This window comes from Calidris pugnax, unplaced genomic scaffold, assembly GCF_001431845.1.
Source record: "Calidris pugnax isolate Ruff unplaced genomic scaffold, ASM143184v1 scaffold1, whole genome shotgun sequence".
Taxonomy (NCBI): domain Eukaryota; kingdom Metazoa; phylum Chordata; class Aves; order Charadriiformes; family Scolopacidae; genus Calidris; species Calidris pugnax.
Window position 1 is genome coordinate 731,006 of NW_015090800.1, and position 17,763 is coordinate 748,768.

Below are 17,763 nucleotides of genomic sequence, written 5' to 3' on the forward strand. Positions count from 1 at the left end.
AATAGCTCATATATTTATCTATCATTACAGCCTGGTTATGGGAACTAGAAAAAGGAATGCAATGATAGGAACATTAACCTTTAACAATGGTTGAGCTATAAGCCATTCTTGTTCCAAGTCCCCAGTTGCACAATGGGTCTTTTTACGATAGTTTTAAATGTCTTTTCTGATAGCAGTGTTTATAGAATTAGCTTGAGATGACATCTTCTTCTTTTCTATTTCACAGGGCCCTCGTAAGGCAGGAGAAAGAATGCCTCTGCACAGGAAAAACTAGACAGGAGCAATCTCTGTGACTATCAGGGAAATGAGTCGACCAGACGTTTTGTCAAGATTTCCGTTGAGCAAGTCAACATTCCCTGCCATCTCCTTTCTAAACCCTTTCTCACTGCAAGAGCACTTGGATCTGCACTGTCAGACTCTTTGGGGCACATTGTGGCTGAGGTGTTTTTCCATCCCACTTTTGCCCACATTTTCCTCATTTGGTTCTTCATGGCCCTTGCCCTTCACATTTTTTGCAGATATCTCACTTCCTTTCTATACTCTTCTAAGAACCGAGCGTAAGCTCTGATTAGCCACCTCCATCCTGCATACATACTGCATACATGTTGCCACACATGGCAACACGAAGAAGTCTGTAAAAATTGTCTTTTGGAAGCATATTAGAGAGCCTACATTATGAGATGTCCAAACAGCATGTTTTACTGTGCTTGACATTCAAAAGAGGGTATAAATTAATCTACTATTTGATTTTAATTTTCTATAGTATTGAAATGCTCAGTAGTGCATTCAACATTTGGGACCGTCTTCAAACCATCTGAACACTGAAGAGGTACTTTTGTAAAATTTAAACCCAAAATAATTCAGATTTTTCTGAGTAAAGCAGTTCACCATGATTTATATGAGTTTATAAAAAAATCTTTTGATTTCTTTCGGCCAGATATTGCAGGGTGGGGGAAGGGGAGAAGGACTGTTACAGGTATAGATAAGGTTTGGGAAAGTAGCTTTAAAAAGGTAATAAATGAAAAAAGATATGTGTTTTGAGGTCTTTTTTTCAGATTAGGTCTCAGTACTGATAAATGCTGTCCATTTTTACGTGTAAAAATATGTGAGGATCAGGCTGTGAGTCACTAAAGATTTTTCTTCGCCTCCAAGACTATTGGGCAGCAGCAAAACTCTCTGTAAAGTGCGACACTCGTTGTAGTAATAGTACGCCTTTTCCAAAAGGTTGAGTTGTGCCCATGTCAGGAGAAAGAAAGCCCTATTTATCGCAATGTGAAATGAATTTAGTTATATGAAGTTAAACAAAAGAAATTATAGCGGTTTTGCCAATGAAAAGAATTCTTTGCCTGTATGATCATTTGCATTCAAGAAAAATAAAGCAAACAGATTCAAGTACATATAAAGACTTCACATTTAGACAGGTCTCATGACTATATTTACATATGAATGTGCATTTGAGGTTAATAACAAAAGTTTTTATTTTTTAATGCTTCTCAGTTATAGGATTTAACTTGGAAAAATTGACTTACTTTTCTTCAAAGTTAGATAAGATTCGGCTATCTAGCATTTGAGTCAATGAAATTAAGTCCTGGTTTTCATATTGGTCTTGCAACATCACCTGCAAAAAAAAAAAAAAAAATCCTTATTTTTAGTTCTAGTTTTATCTGGATAGTGAAGACAGACCTCCTTCTTTACCAAATTACCAATGTAAGGTTCAACAAAGAATAGAAGATATGTCACCTACAGTTATGTTTTGGTTCAGATGGTCCAGACTGGTCCTGGGGACCAGACTAAATCCAGCCCAAAACAATCCCTCCCTCAAAGCACAGCTAGTGCTGATAGTGGACTGTCAGCACCATCTTCTTCAGTTTGCTCTCTGCTTCTATTGCACCTAACTGCTTTCCGGTGTCGTCAGCCAGACTGGACAGTCTGACAGATACTAGGACTCAGATGCAGCTACCACAAGAGCTAAAACAATATGTACTGAGAGGTGCGTTCTGAGTCTCCTGCGTAGAAAGGAAGATCATCATGTTCCCAGCTTCTAATAAATTCTGCAGCCAATATTAAGGAGAAATACCAATTTTGCATTTTAAAGATTTTTTTTTTTTATGAAGGTCATCTTTGTCCTTGGTGTAATTCTTGGTTATTTTAACCATATGTAACCTTAGTTCAGTTCCATGCCTTCCCTTCAAACTATTGTATTAGGAAATAACATTTGTTCAGTGGAGCTTATGAAAGAACATTTGTATATTGCCCCATCTTCTCAACTTTTTGCGACCATCTAAAGAACTCTTCTCTAGCCCACCAGCTCTTGTTTATCCTTTCCAATGGTTTTGCACAAGAGGGGCATCATCCACTGGCTGATTTGGGAGAGGAAAGACCATCACCAACTGACTTACCCACTCAGAAAGCTGAGCTGCTTTCTGTGGAAAATTTTAAGATTTTCTTATTTCTTACGAATAAAAACTTTTATACAACACAGCATCAAAAGGCTAGAAACTTTAAATCCCAGGATCAAGTTAATTGCCTTGGAGGGGGTTAATTGCCTTGATTTGAGACAGTCATTGAGTTCTATGGACACATATTACTGGTAATCACAGATTCCTGCCCTAGCTTACAAAACGGTGTTATTATAAAAAATAAAACATATTTTCCATATATAATTCAGTATGTAATACTCTAGGACTAATTTACCGTACTCAAGGTTCCTAATTTGGAGCAGGGATACGAATCCAGAGAAAAATACATGTTATCTTAGATTTATGATTTTTATACTAAATAACCTACCCAAGAAATGTCAAGATGAAACACAAATTGCCTTTAAACGTCATCATATTTTCACTGGTAATATATCAAATAAGTTGCATTTAGAACCATAAACTATAAAATCATGTTCTACTTCTATACACCCCAAGGTCTCTGGTCCTCTTGGATTCAGCTGGCATGGCTTGGAATTTCTCATAGCAAGTCTGTATTTGAAATAAATCACGTCTCAAGTATTTCTTGATTTTTTGGCACCAAGGGCCATCTCTTTTGGAAATGTATCAAATTTTACCAGGGAACATCTGACTACCTACTGGTATTTTAGTTAATATTTGTGTATTAGGATGCATATTTGAGCTGGACTTAAAGTGTATCTATATTCTTAATATGACTCTAAAAATAATTTCACATAGTACCATATTTATACCCTGTCAAGGAATTAAAGACAAAATTTGCTTGGTTACCAAGATGATTTCTGTCTGTTGGCCTTTTACACACATCCTAAGATAAAAACAAACTAGAATTATTGGACCTAATAGCAATACTTACTTACTAACAGAGAGTAAAATGTTACTACGTCTGAAGTCTCCTCCATGCAAATTTGAACAAATTTTAGAAAGAAAAACCTCACCACTTTAATATCATGCATGTTCTGCTATAGAACAGCCACCTAGGACAGATGTTAATTATTTGGTCTATGCGTACTGGAGGGTACTATGATATTAACATAATGTGAAACTATACAAAATAAAGCAGAGTGCACATCAGAATCTCTCCTGATGGTTCGTTTTGGCCACAACTATGCTTTAAGTCTTATGAAAGAGAAGAGTATTGCAGATTTTCTTCAACAGGGGCTATTTACTGTGGCAGTGATACTTTTTGAGCATATCCCTGATTCTAAATCTATTTTATAACAATTTATGTTTTTAATTCTCAATGGTTTCCTATCCCATTAATGAAATAACATGGGATCTCCTATTGCATATTTTGGCCACAGCTATGCTTTAAGTCTTATGAAAGAGTATTGCAGATTTTCTTCAACTGGGGCTATTTACTGTGGCAGTGATACTTTTTGAGCATATCCCTGATTCTAAATCTATTTTATAACAATTTATGTTTTTAATTCTCAATGGTTTCCTATCCCATTAATGAAATAACATGGGATCTCCTATTGCATAAAATTACAGGTGTGACACATATATATAGATATGAAATCCAACTGATCAGGGAGTCAAAGTGTTTAAGAAAATGTTAGTTTTAAGGATCAAGATCTTTGGGTTATTTCAACCTTAATAAACACAGCCCTTAAGCAGCACAGTTCTGGTGGCGAGCAGCACTATGAAAGTTTATACAAGCTGGAGATCTTGCATAAATTTATTTTTTCTTCCCATCAGTAGCATTCCAGTCCACATTTTCAGGTATAAATTTTGGCCCCAGGACAAACCAGTTGACTCACAGGGCAAAATATGGCTCTTAAATACATAATGATAAATTAAATAACTCAAGAGCCCCTTTTTTTGTTGGTTCCTATATTCAGCTTTTCTTCATGGCTGGACCTTTTCCATGGAATGTGTCCTGCTGTGAAATACAAACTACCCAATGATTCCTAGTTCTCCCTGCGTTCATCATAGGGTGGTAAAAAATTTAATGACATTCATAACTGTACTCAGATCTGTAAGTAGCAGCAAAACTGGAAATTCATTTGGTGGTATGTGATTCTTTTCTCACTAGGCAGGATGAAAATAACTTTGCAGTTGTTTGAAATCTGCATTTAAATATTTCAAACAAATAGTACTGCGTAAATTTTAAGGCTGGAAGGAACAGTTGCAATCAGCTAAAAATGTTCTTAATGTATTTTGTCAAACCATGACATAGGTTTAACAAAGCGTTTAACAGCATCTTGGATTTAATCACACTTTATATCATCATGCAGCACAGCTGTACTCACAGACATTGAAGACCACGCTGTAACTTCTTATCCAGCATTTCACCTGGACAACCCTTGTGTTAGTAAACTTCCATGGGACTACTCATATTGACTTGGCAAAGATGAGTCAGTAAGTAAGAGGGGTCAAGAGGCTGTAAATTGAGTCCAAAGAGTTTGCTTAATGGTTGGGAGCGAGATGTCCTTGTCAAGGAGAGCTGGCTCGGGCCAGCAAGGCACAATCTGTATGGAGCAGCACCTCCGCAGGGTCCTGCCAGGAGGATGGTCCTGGATCTTTCAAAGCAAATCCTGGGAACAAAGCAATTGGTTAATCCTCGAAGGGTTAGAGCACAGTCTTTGCCAGGACTTTTAACTTTGGCAGAGGGAGGCTTAGAATTTTGTAAAATACAGAAACTTTTTAGAAAGCGAAAAAAAGTAAATGGATTTATCTTGAAAACTAACAGAGTTTTTAAATGAAACAACAAAACAAACCATGTATGAGACAACACCAGGAAAAAGCCTGTGCAGACCAGTTTTCTCTTTGAAAGAGCTGTTAATATAATCCACCATCTGTCTTGGGTGCAGTGAATTAGTGGTCGCAGTCGAGCTCTTGAAAACAAAGCCACAAGCACAATGGGCTGGATTCTGCCCCAATTAAGTCAACTGGAGACTCGCCTGTGATTAAATGGGAGCAGGATGAGACCCAGCTGACACGGTTTAAGATGCTTTCTGGCAGTTACCACAAGCAAAAAAAGGCAAAGAATAAATAAGTTACAGAGACTTCTGTGTCTGCCTGACAAGCTAACAGCTTTGAGCAGCAAGGCAGACCCTTCACACCACGGTTACCTGAAATGTCATGAGTACCCTGATGGAGAGGGTCCAGAGGAGGGCCACAAGGATGATCAGGGGGATGGAGCACCTCTGCTACGAGGACAGGCTGAGGGAGCTGGGGTTGTTCAGCCTGGAGAAGAGGAGGCTCCGGGGAGACCTAATAGCAGCCTTCCAGTACCTGAAGGGAGCCTACAGGAAGGCTGGGGAGAACCTGTTTAGAAAGGCCTGCAGTGACAGGATGAGGGGCAATGGCTTCAAGCTGGAGGGGAACAGATTTAGATTGGAGATTAGGAGAGGGTTCTTCACTGTGAGGGTGGTGGAGCACTGGAACAGGTTGCCCAGGGAGGTGGTTGAGGCCCCTTCCCTGGAGATATTCAAGGTGAGGCTCGACGAGGCCCTGGGCAACCTGGTCTAGTTGGGGGTGTCCCTGCTGACTGCGGGGAGGTCGGACTAGATGACCTTTGGAGGTCCCTTCCAGCCTGGGCAATTCTATGATTCTATGATTCTACTGTTCTACTGGCCTTAAAGGTGGCATCAGCTTGCTCACGCAGAGATCCATTCCAATGCTGTCTTCACCATACCCAGGAAGAAACCACATTGTAGCCAAAGCTAGAGCTGAGGAAGACAACTGAGACTGGCCCTACCATCAAGTTTCAGAAAGGCAGCTTCATATTGCCAGATCCCCCTCCAGAAAGTTCAAAGAACAAGCACCAAACTGGTGAGATCCTTGTGGATCAATGAAGACAAATGGTCTTAAGTTAGAAGCAGAAGTGTCAACCATGTTATACACTAATGTTGTTTACAGTTAAAGCTCCTGAATTCGGATTACTTAGCAGGGCAATTCTGTATTTTCACCAATCCTGTCACTTGCCTCTGCAGTACTTGGTTCAGGATCATTTTTATCAGAGAAATTTTCTTTCTGATCAAGCCAACCAGTGATGTTCATACAATAAAGGAAGTGCTTACAGAAATTTTCCTCAGTCTCACCATGATTCTCTAGCGTTACAACACATCTATGAGTGCTGCTCATACAAGATAAATTATGGGCTTAAGAGTAGAAAGAGGTCTGATTTATGATCAGTTACCAATACCATCACCAGGGAAGGATGCTTACCCAGTACCCACCATAACATCCAAGCTTCCTGAGCTGACACATTGATGCTAGTTTCAGTTGAGGTCAGAATCAGGAAATGCAGAGACACATGAAAAACAATAAAGGGAGGAAATTTTTAAGAGACAGGAGTCTGATAAATAGCTCTGTTCAAGTTTTAAAAGGAAAACCAAGTCAAGTCTTTTTCTTCTTGAAATATTTTTTTCCGATAATCAATAGATCAAGTTATCACTTCGGATAGTCTGACAGCGAAATCAGAGTTACTCTTGGTTTTGCCAGTGTTTAATTTGCCTTATTTTGAGATGAGTCAGTCAAATCTCATCCCAATGCTGAAGGAAAGCCGCACAGAAAGTAACCCATTTCCAAGCATAAATAAACAACCAACCTGAGTTCCTCCTCACATAAGGTCTAAATAAAGGATGTTATGATAGTACAAGATGCTGCTGTGCGAGCCAGGAAAAACCTGAAATAGCAAAGAAGGAGACGTATCATCCATTACACAAGCAGACAAGCAAATGGAAACTTCTTGGTGCTAAATCTTTCCCCAGTGAAACTCTTAAGATCAAGTCCAGTCTCGTAACTAGTGCCCGTCCTGGTGTCAGCTGCTCGGACAAGGCTCCTGTTGTCCTGGTTAAGTCAAAGCCCACTTTATAAATTTGGTTTGTAATATATTGAGCTAATCTGTTAGTTCCCATCCAATCAGTGCTACCTCATCACATAGCCTGTGACGCAGTTCCACCTTTCCTAGAAGACAGTTTCCAAAGTGAACTGTCAAGTTATTTTATGGGGAGAACAGAAATATAATCCGTCTGACGATGATGGAAGTGGGGAGAAAAAACAGTTTTTAACCAGCTGAAATATATTTCTGTTTCTTTTTGTTGTATGCAGTAGGCTTGTTTCTCCCAGTTTGATCTCAAAGCTTCAGACAAGCACCAGTCACTGTACCTGGAAAATCAACACAGATGTCAAATTGCTTTTCCTGTCCTCCCGGACAGGGCATGGGGGGACAGAGAAGGGAGGGAGTCTCCTCCCTCAGATGTTGCACAAGTGGCTCAGGTGGATACTGACTGAGTGGCACTGCACATGGCACCACTCACTGAAGTTAAGATGAGTCAAGACAGCCAGAAGGCTAACATGCATGAAGCAAAATAATTAATTTGCTTCTACATACACAAGTGTCATAAGCAACAGACTAATACCTTCTGACTCTCTTCACTTCCTCACTCAGTTGCTGCTCAGCTCCTTTGAAACATCATTCGAAAAGCTTGTCCCATTCATGAAGTCTCAAGATTTGCAGACGCTATTGTCTTCCTCTTCTTCACAAATATACATACTAGGTATATCAAGTAGACCCAAGTAAATCAAGTAGACCCAGAGTAAAAAGCTTCCAAGAAATATATATATTAGGTATATCAAGTAGACCCAGAGTAAAAAGCTTCCAATGAACATAGTGCAGTCCTCATTAACACTTTCTACTTCCACATTATCTACTGGGGAGAATAGAGGGATTATGTAAAATTATATATATTTTTAATTTAAAGAATATCAAAACAGATTATTTTTTTTACTGCCTTCAAGATCTTCTTCCTTATAATTCGAGGATGATTATATTGCTTTATGCCTTACATTTTGGGAGATAAAAACAAAGGCAGTGAAAGAGCAATGGTCAAGGAAAATCCAGCCTTCTAAATATCTCTATATCTATAGATTTTGAAAGTACGGAAAAAAAATGATTATAGGGTCTGAGCCAAGTTTAACCACTCAAAGAAAAAAAAAATGATCATAGGGTCTGAGCCAAGTTTAACCACTCAAACACATATTTTTGCAAGATTTCCTGACATGCCAAAAAAAAAAGAAAAAAAAAAAGAAAAAAAAAGAAAGAAGCAGGACATATTAAAAACCTTCGTGGACCAAAATGGTAGTTATGTCTTGAGTTATATTAAAGGTATGAACAGTTTCAGTGGATTGGTCAGAGTACAATCACACACTCAGTATGTCAGAAGACTTCACAGGATTGCCTCACCACACTAGATAATCAAATAGGATGACTTCAGGTAGTATATGCACCTGCCAGACTAATCCAAGATCTATGAGACTGATGGATTTGGCATCATTTCATCTTGATATTTGCATTGTGATGCTTATCCAGAAAAGCAGCTGAAGGAATGTTCCTTTTGACAGTGCAGGTTGCACAATACTTGTGGTATGAGGATGGCTGGCTATTTCCACACCATGCTTTGCGAAAGAAACCTTGATCTCTTCTAGGCTCCTCGATGCAGTTGTCCTGATGTTATAACACTTGCCAAAGAGAACATGCTGGAAACACAACTTTCTGAATTTTCTAACTGTAGGCTCCCACATAATAGCATCCAGCACACCCCCAATGGTGCTTAACTTTATTGCCCGCTGCTAAGGAAGTAGCAAGCACTCCTCCCAGTCACTCGTTCCACAACATACTCATACAATTAATGGCTCTAAAGCTCTAAAACTATTTGGGGTTTAGAGCTACCCATAACAAATTCAGATGCAGAGCATTAAGCTTTTGTTTCTCCCCATCGTGTATAGAGAAAAGTCACTTGCAGAACTGAAGTCTAGATCTACGTGTACCTCGCAAACAACCCAAAGTTCAGGAACGTTTGGACTCTGGATCTTTGCGTAGGATGTTCTCAGAGAAAGTAGCCATTGCTCAGAACTATGGAAATGTAGATTTCATCGGATAAAATGGTTTTCCCATTAATGCATTCAACGCACAGCAAAGACCTGAAGTAACAAAACTAAAGCTTAATACAGAGCATAAACAAAATTAACAGGAATTCCTCTGGGCTGAATGTTAGAATAGAGCCAAAACTATTGAAATGTCCGGAACCCAGACAGCGCCTAACTAGTTCACAAGTTCATTCAGGGTAGGCAAGGGGGGAAATGTGGTCAGACACTTCTGTCATTTTGAAGAATATCTGTGGGACTTTGACAACCAAGATGAATGTTCTCATTCAAATGCAGCACCAGTTATTTAACTTACTTCCCCTGAATGTCTGGACTTCAGCTGCCTGAAAGACCGAAATATTTTATCCCACAAGCATTTTCTGGTGTATTGATTTATTTGTATTCTGCCCTGTCCCCTTCTCAAAGAGAGATTCCTGTTTCAACCATCCATATCTATAAGGAAAATAGGCTGTCAGAGCACGCTTTCTTCAGTGTCATTCTCCCCTATGCCACCAGGCTGTTTTACATTTTTTGTAAGGGTGTTGATGCTCTTTGGGGCAGTTCTGAAGTGTGGCCTTTGTGGAATAGCAGCCTGAGGAAAACTTCCACTAGACTCTCTATCCTGTTTGCTTTTAGATGGTAAGCTGCACTTAAGTTGTCTATGACAACAACAAAAAAGCGTCCCGCCCACCTCCCTCCTCCAAAAAATCCCAAGTGTTTTCCCAATGTTAATGTGTAATTTACTGTATTTTATTGGCATGAAGATGCTGGAATATAGAAAAGAAACAGGCTTTCTATCAAATGATGTCTTATTATGACAACACTGAGAAGTCCCTAATTTTTAGGGTTATAAAGTGCTTCTGTTCTAGCCTGATAGGAGTTTTACTAATGCAAATAGCAGTTTCTGGGCAATGGCAATTCAAATCAATTTTGCAATACATACTTCCTTCTCCTGGGGAGGACTGTCCTGCTTTGATCTAGATTCAGGGCTCATTTTTAAGCATCAGTCACATCCTCAAACCACTGAATTCACATGGAAAGAAAGATTATCAGGAAAAATCATACCATTAACTCACACTAAACTTTTGCAGAGAGCATTACGCAGTCAATGATGGGGCAGAAAACAGGCTCCCTGGCTTACCATAGCCATGAAGTTAGGCTTGGCACTCTACAGCACACCCTCTGTTTTTAATCTCCGCAGAGGAAAGCCAACACCATCTTTCACATGGGCTCAGTGTTGTGAGAGTTCTCTTTTTATAAATGCCCAGAGTCACTTCAGGGTTGGGGCTAAATAAAGCAGGCAGCAAGAATGTAAACTACTGCCTGATGTTTTGTTTTGCTGCATATAGCTACCAGGAAAAGTGAAATATTTCAGAATCCCCAGAGTGTAAGTGGGAAAGAGTCTGCAGTATAGCAGACTGTCTTATTTTGGCTACGCAATGAAAAAGAAACATTAACCATTCTCAAACTGCACATCACTTCTCAGCCAGTAGCTATGTGAGCTGGCATCAATGTCTTCTCTGAACAAGTTATGATGCACATAATTTTCCAGGGAACTTAGAGAATAGGAAAGGCTCATCTGAGGTACCACTCCGTTTGTTGAAGAAAGCCACTAATTGTACCTATTAGTTACAATTTCTGTCTGAACTTTAGAAAGAAATATCACAGCCAAACACTCTCTAGCTTCAGGCTATTTTATGTGCTCAGCTCTTTCCCTCTCAGGAGCTGTGTTAAGCAGTTAAGAGAAGTATGAGGGATAAGAAATTCCCCCCTTGTCCAAACCACGTACAGCAATCCTGGAGCTGCAGTCGTCATTACAACCTTACAGTGCTGCTTCCTAATAGCAGCCCATCTTCCAACTCGAGTGGCCTCCTGGCACTCGGGTTCCATGACTTCAGGCTTCCTCTCCAACAGACAGCAGGTTAAACTCTCCTTTCATTTCCAGTCACATTAATCTGCAGTTACTTCATAGATCTCAGCGATGTTCTGACAAGTTCCTACCATGTTGACCAAGAAGAAAAAGTTCCCTATTGTAAGTGATATGAAAACATAAGTTACAGAGAAACAGAGCATTAATTCCAGATCCTGTTCAGGTCAATGGGAGTTCTGTCGCTGGTTTCAATAAAAACATGGTTTGGTCCCCATTTAATAAATAAGCCCAGTGCAAGTCAGTATATATCCATTTGGCACTAGAACAAACCAACTTCTGCTTCCAGCTACTGCTACATAAATCCTTTTATTTTAATTTGATCACACACTCCCTAATTCATGCTCAGGAGGTCTCCTGCATGAGATTTAAAAACAAACAAACAAACAAAAATTTAAAAAAATCAGTACTTAGTGGTAGCCAGTGTTCATGACCAGAATGTATTAATACTTTCATCTGTTTGAACATTGGATTCACCTGCTGAATTTGATGTGAGGAAGGAAAAACATTTTAAATAGCCATTCTCTCACCTCCTCTTTTCTGATGTAAGTACTTGCAAATCTAAATATAAAAAGTAACGTATTTAACATACTTCTGTGTTGTATTGTTTATGGCAATGCTGTCAGCAGTATAACATAAGATCTTTATGCCAACTGATACATAGGAATTAAAATCTTTTCAATGGCGTTACAGTAATAGTTCTGCAGTTTTTTACATAGAAAAATATATTATCTTCAAAGAGTCATTTACTGGAGAAATTGACTTTCTTTCCTGGCCAGAACTCCCAGAATTGCTCCCGACAGTGTTCAGTCCCCAGTCTGAAGCTAGAAATTCATCCGGGCTCTGAATTTTAATAACATTAACTATTCAGATAAAACAGTATTCTTCAACTGTGCTAGAAAAAAAATATTATATTAATGGATAAGATCATTTGGCTAGCAGTACTCCACTAGTCACTAATTGATTACCCTGTTTCTCTAGAACAGTTCTTGTTCTATTTGACAGCTGATCATTCCTTGAAAGGAAATGGACCTTGAAGGAACATGACAAATTTAATTGTGCCATTCAGTGACTTATGGCAAAATTTTAATGGCAAATTGTTAACACTGAGTTTCCAGTCTTGAGAGGTGCCCACAGCACAGTTTTAAATGATCTAAACAATCTATTAGATACACAAATAATTATTTGAAGTTGTTGCAAATTTAAGGTCAGTAGATAACAACAAAATACTTTATTCTTTTGTATTCTATTTCTGCCACCATTTACACTGTGATCTGCATCATGCTACTTAAAACATGACCAGCCAGACTAGAGCTCCCTCCTTGACACCGTATGTAACACCTGATGCATTTATTTTAAAGAAAGGTAGACTGATGTCTGTAGTGAGGCGAAAATGGTTATAATAAGTGGAGAGTTAAGTCATCTAGTGCATTGAAGATTTAGTCCAATCTATTCAGGAAAAAACTTGAATATGATCACATAAAAACGATCTCAGTTCTTTATTGCATCTTTTTTTCTCTACATATCTACTCGAATCTCAGAATATTTCACTAATGTCTCTCAAGGAATGGGGAGAGACAATTTTTCAGAGAGTCTAATGTCAAGCTTGTAGAGCCTCTGTTTACTAACATTGGTTGTTTTAGGATCTCAATCTCACTAGGCTCAATTTATCAAGTCCACACTTAAGTTCAAGTACTTCATACAAGCATCTATATATTTATTCTATGTATACAATAGTGAATATAGAATGCAAAGATGCAATGTTAAGTAAGCTCTGTTCCAAGCATAAGGAGGTACACACATATTGAGAAGGTCTAGCAGGCTTTGGTATTTTCAATAATGGGAAATACCAACGAATGAGAGAAAATTATTTCTTTGAAAATGCTTAATGGAGATAATGCAAGTTAAATGTGAACTCAGTCCAATTTTATCAAATCTGTGTATTTATGTGTCAAAGGGGAATTCTGAGGAGAAAACACTGAAATGCTAGAAAGCAAATGTGAAATTATTAGACCAACCTGTCATCAATGTTGTTTCAGTCAAAAAACCCAGTTCACACGGGTTTCGCATGTAGCACTGCATGCTAGAGTAATTCTGCAGACAAAGGGACAAGCTCTGAATTGTAGTCTGCTGCCTTTTCAAGCAAAAGTGCTGGTTCAGCTTCCCTGTGATGATGATTAATACCTACCATATATTTGGCAGACCAATCTTGATCATTTTTCCTCCAGAAGTTCACGATCATCTCCCTCCTCAGGGATGTGTATGTCAGCACATTACCTAATAATAATCTGATAGCTGAGTCTGCTGTTAAATAAGAAAAGATCCATAACATGATAAAGCGTCCACTTTTTATATGTTTGTGCGTCTTTAAGTGTTACAGGCAGCTAATTTCCAAATAAGTTCAGAAAAAGGAGAAGCTAAAGAATGCTGTGTGATGAGTAGAAATAAAATGGACACATAGTAGTGAATAATGGAATTGAACAATGCGGGAGATTTGTCTTCATAAACTAATCCTTCCAAGTGATGGAGGGGAAGGGTGGTGGAGATCAGTGAGGACACTGGAAAGTATAACTTCCAAATGGTCTTGGATGTTTCTCAAGGGAAATAAGGAGCTGCAAATAGACGTGAGGACAAATGGTAACGAGTTTACAAGACTTTTTTCTCCTCGGGAAATGATGGAATACTATTTACGGGCAGCAAGCCAGCAGACCAGTCCTTACTACAGCTAATTCTAATCAACTTAGCTATAGGGTTGAGTATAAACACAGAGATGTCAGAAAAATTAAAGATTATTGCCACTATAGACAATTGCAAGACAGTCACCATTCCTAAATATCCAGTGGTGGTCTTATAGTTGAAAATTAATTTATGGTACACATTTAAGCCTATCAGCAATTAAGGTTTCTTTTTTGAGTGTTCCTAAGTTGAAGCACCACAACAGGGCAGAAGGAGGCTCATGCCAAGTGTACACACACAAATAAAGAATTGACAAGAGGATAACATTATGGGGGAAACTCTCTCTTTTTCTGGGAAATCAACATGGGTGGATGCGTCTCTGAAAGGCCTGTACACCAATACACACGGTGTGGGGAACAAACAGTATTAGAGGCTGCAAACTTCTTGAGACCACAGAGGGGTGGTGGGATAGCACTCATGACCGTAGTGCTGCAAGCAATGCATACAAGGTTTTTAGGAAGGACAAATTAGGATGATGATAAGAAAAGTTCCCTTTATATGACAGCAGTGGGAAAACTGGCAGCTGTGCCTTGGGATGAATGATGAGCCAGCTGAGAGTGTGTGCGTGAGTACTAGAAGGCAGACCAACAACATGAACAATATTGTGATGGATGTCTACTACGGACTGCTTGACCAGGAAGGAGAAACCTTTTCCAGACAAAAAAGCCCCACATTCACAATCCTTGATCCTCATGGGGGACTTCAACCACCTTTGACATCTGCTGGAGGGACAATGCAGCAAGACAGGATGTTTCTAGAGTGCATTGGTGATAAGTTCTTGACACACATGATCAAGGAATCAGCAAGGGGAGATGCTCTACTGGAACTTATACTTACAAACACGAAAGAACTAGTCAGGGATCTGAAGGTCAGGAGAAGTCTTGCTGCAGAGACAACAAGATGGTGGAGTTCAAGATCCTGTAAGAATGAAACAAAATAAAAAGCAGGAACACAACCCTTAGATTACCCCAGATTCCTGAATAGCACACTGTTTTCTTCAGGGAATCCAATGGGAGACAGTTCTGGATAAAACAGAGGTCTGAGAGAACTGCTTGATATTCATGGATAATGTGTCCAAATTCAAGCTTGGTCTATCCTGCCAAGAAGGAAGTCAAGCAGAGGTGGCAGAAGGTCTGCATGGAAGAACAAGGAGTTCCTGACTAGTCTCAAACATGAAAAGGAAATGCACAAGAAGTGGAAGCAGGGACAGGTGACTCAGAAGGAAAAAAGAAACTGTGTTTGAGTGTGCAGGGATGGGGTGAGGGAAACCAAACCACCTGGATTTTACTGTGGTGAGGGACAAGAAGGGAAACAAGAAGGGTTTCTGCAGCTATCATCAGCAGAAAAAGGAAGACTAGGGAAAATATGGGCCTGCTCTAGAACGGTTCAGGGGTCTGGCGACAGGAAATATGGAAAAGACTGAGGACTTCAGTGCCTTTTCTTCCTCAGTCTTTCCTGGAAAGACCTGGCTTCAGAAACCACTGATATGCACAAGAAATCTAGAGCAAGGAAAACTTACCCTCGGTGGATGAAGATTAGGTTAGAGAACATTGAAACAAACTGGACATACAGAAGTACACAGGACCTGATGGGGTGCACCTGAAAGTGTTGAGGGAGCCAGCTGATGTCATTGCAAGGCCGCTCTCAATTACCTTCAGAAAGCCATGGCAATCAGGGGAGGTTCCTAAGGACTGTAAGGAAAAAAAGAGAAAAATACCCCTGTCTTCAAGAAGGGGGATCTAGACTAGTCAGCTTACCTAGGTCCATGGGAAGGTGATGGAGCAAATACTTATGAAACCCCTTTCCAAACCTGTGGAGGACAAAAAAGTGATTTGGAGCAGTCAGTATGGATTTATAAAGGGGAAATAATGTTTAACCCATCTGATAAGCCTCCTACAATGGGTTTGAATGGTTTTGTGGATGAGTGGGGAGCAGTAGATATTGTTCATCTTGACCTTAGCAACACTTCTGACACAGTCTCCCATAATACACTCATACAGAAATTGAAGTAGTACAGGCTGTATAAGTGGACAGTGAGGTGGATTTAAACCTGGCTGATTTACTGGGCTGAAAAGGTTGTGAACAGTAGCACAAAATCCAGCTGGAAGCTGGTTACTAGGATTTTACATCAGGGATTTTTTTTGGGGGGGGCGATACTGTTGATCATTACAATTAACATAATGTGTGGTAGACAGAGTGCACTCTCAGTAAATTTGCAGATGTGAAAAACTGAGAGGAGAGGGTTGTGCATAAGGTGCTTGTGCTGCCATTCAGTGGGACCCAGACATACCAGAGAATTGAACAGAGAGGCACCTCTTGAATGTCAACAGAAGAAAATGCAAAGTCCTGCCCCAGGGAGGAATAATGCCATGCACCAGGACATGATGGAGGCCAATGAACTACAAAGCAACTTGGCAGAGAAGTTGCTTTGAGGTCCACCAAGTTCATTATAACCCAGCAATGAGCCCTTGCACCAAAGAAAGCCAACAACATCGTAAGTTACATAAGGAAAAGTCTTACCAGCAAGGACGAGAGAGGTGATCCTTCCCCTCTGCTGAGCACTGATGAGGCAACATCTGCAGTGCCGTGACCAGTTCTGGGCTTCTCAGTACAAGAGAGACATGGTCTTACTGGATTGAGTCCATTGAAGGGCCATGAAGTTGATGGGCAAATTGGAGCATGTCATTTGAAGAGGCTGAGTCAGCAGGAACTGTTCAGCGTGGAGAAATGGTCTTGTACAAATGATATAAAGGGAGAGGGAGATTAGAAAAGAATGAGGTATATCCAATTGCACAAAGAATTTTCATCTTCAAGGGACAACTCTGCAGATCCGAATGAATCTCAGTGAAGGAGAGAAAGCAAAGAGTTGGAGTAGTGACGCACATCCTCTGGCACAAGAAATACTCCATAGAAAGCACTTGCTTCTAATGCTGCCTGATGAGAATGGACAATCAGAGCATCACTCACCACAGAAAAGAGCCCCAAGACACTAATCATCACTAGGAAAATCCAAGCTCTTGTCACCATGCAGAAAGGCGTGAAAAGAGTTTGCAGAAAGATATTATGTAGCTAAACAAAACGTGGCCTGATGTGACATTAATCAACCACTGAATGTCATCACCAAAAAAAAAAAAAAAAAACCCCACACCAAAAACCAAAAAGAAAAAGTTACTGCTTGATTGTTTGGTTTGAGAGTACTCCTTTCTTCTTCCTTTTCTGTATTTATGGACTAAGTTTTATTACAATACCAGTTTGTTTTACATTTTGCTTTCAAATCAGTGAGAAAAGACATTTTTTTAATTCAGTTATAATAATCTTGATGCTCCTGAGAAAAACATTGAAGCTAAATAAAATTGCAATCAGAAGAAAAACTCTATTTTATTTCCTTCCAAAGCACAGCTCTTTAGATAAAATCTTAGTACACTATCCCGTATTCACCAAAATTATATAAAATGCTAGCTAGATATTATTTTCTTACAGATGAATAGGTTTGCCAGTAATAAGTTTACTGTTTGGAAAACTGCATTTTAGCAGTTATTACTTTCAGAAACAAAAAGGTACTGATCCACCTACCTATAAAATCTAATATTAGGAAAGGCTTGAAGAGTTTGAAAAGCCATTGCTTTGTCCTGAAATGGCTTAGGAAGGTAAAAACTTTAAAGCATTTCTTCAGAACAAACCCCAGGACTTTAAAGCTTCTCACAGAAACTTAGAGCACCTCATACTGGAATCGATCCAGGTGGTTGGGACATTTGTCTAATGGCAAGT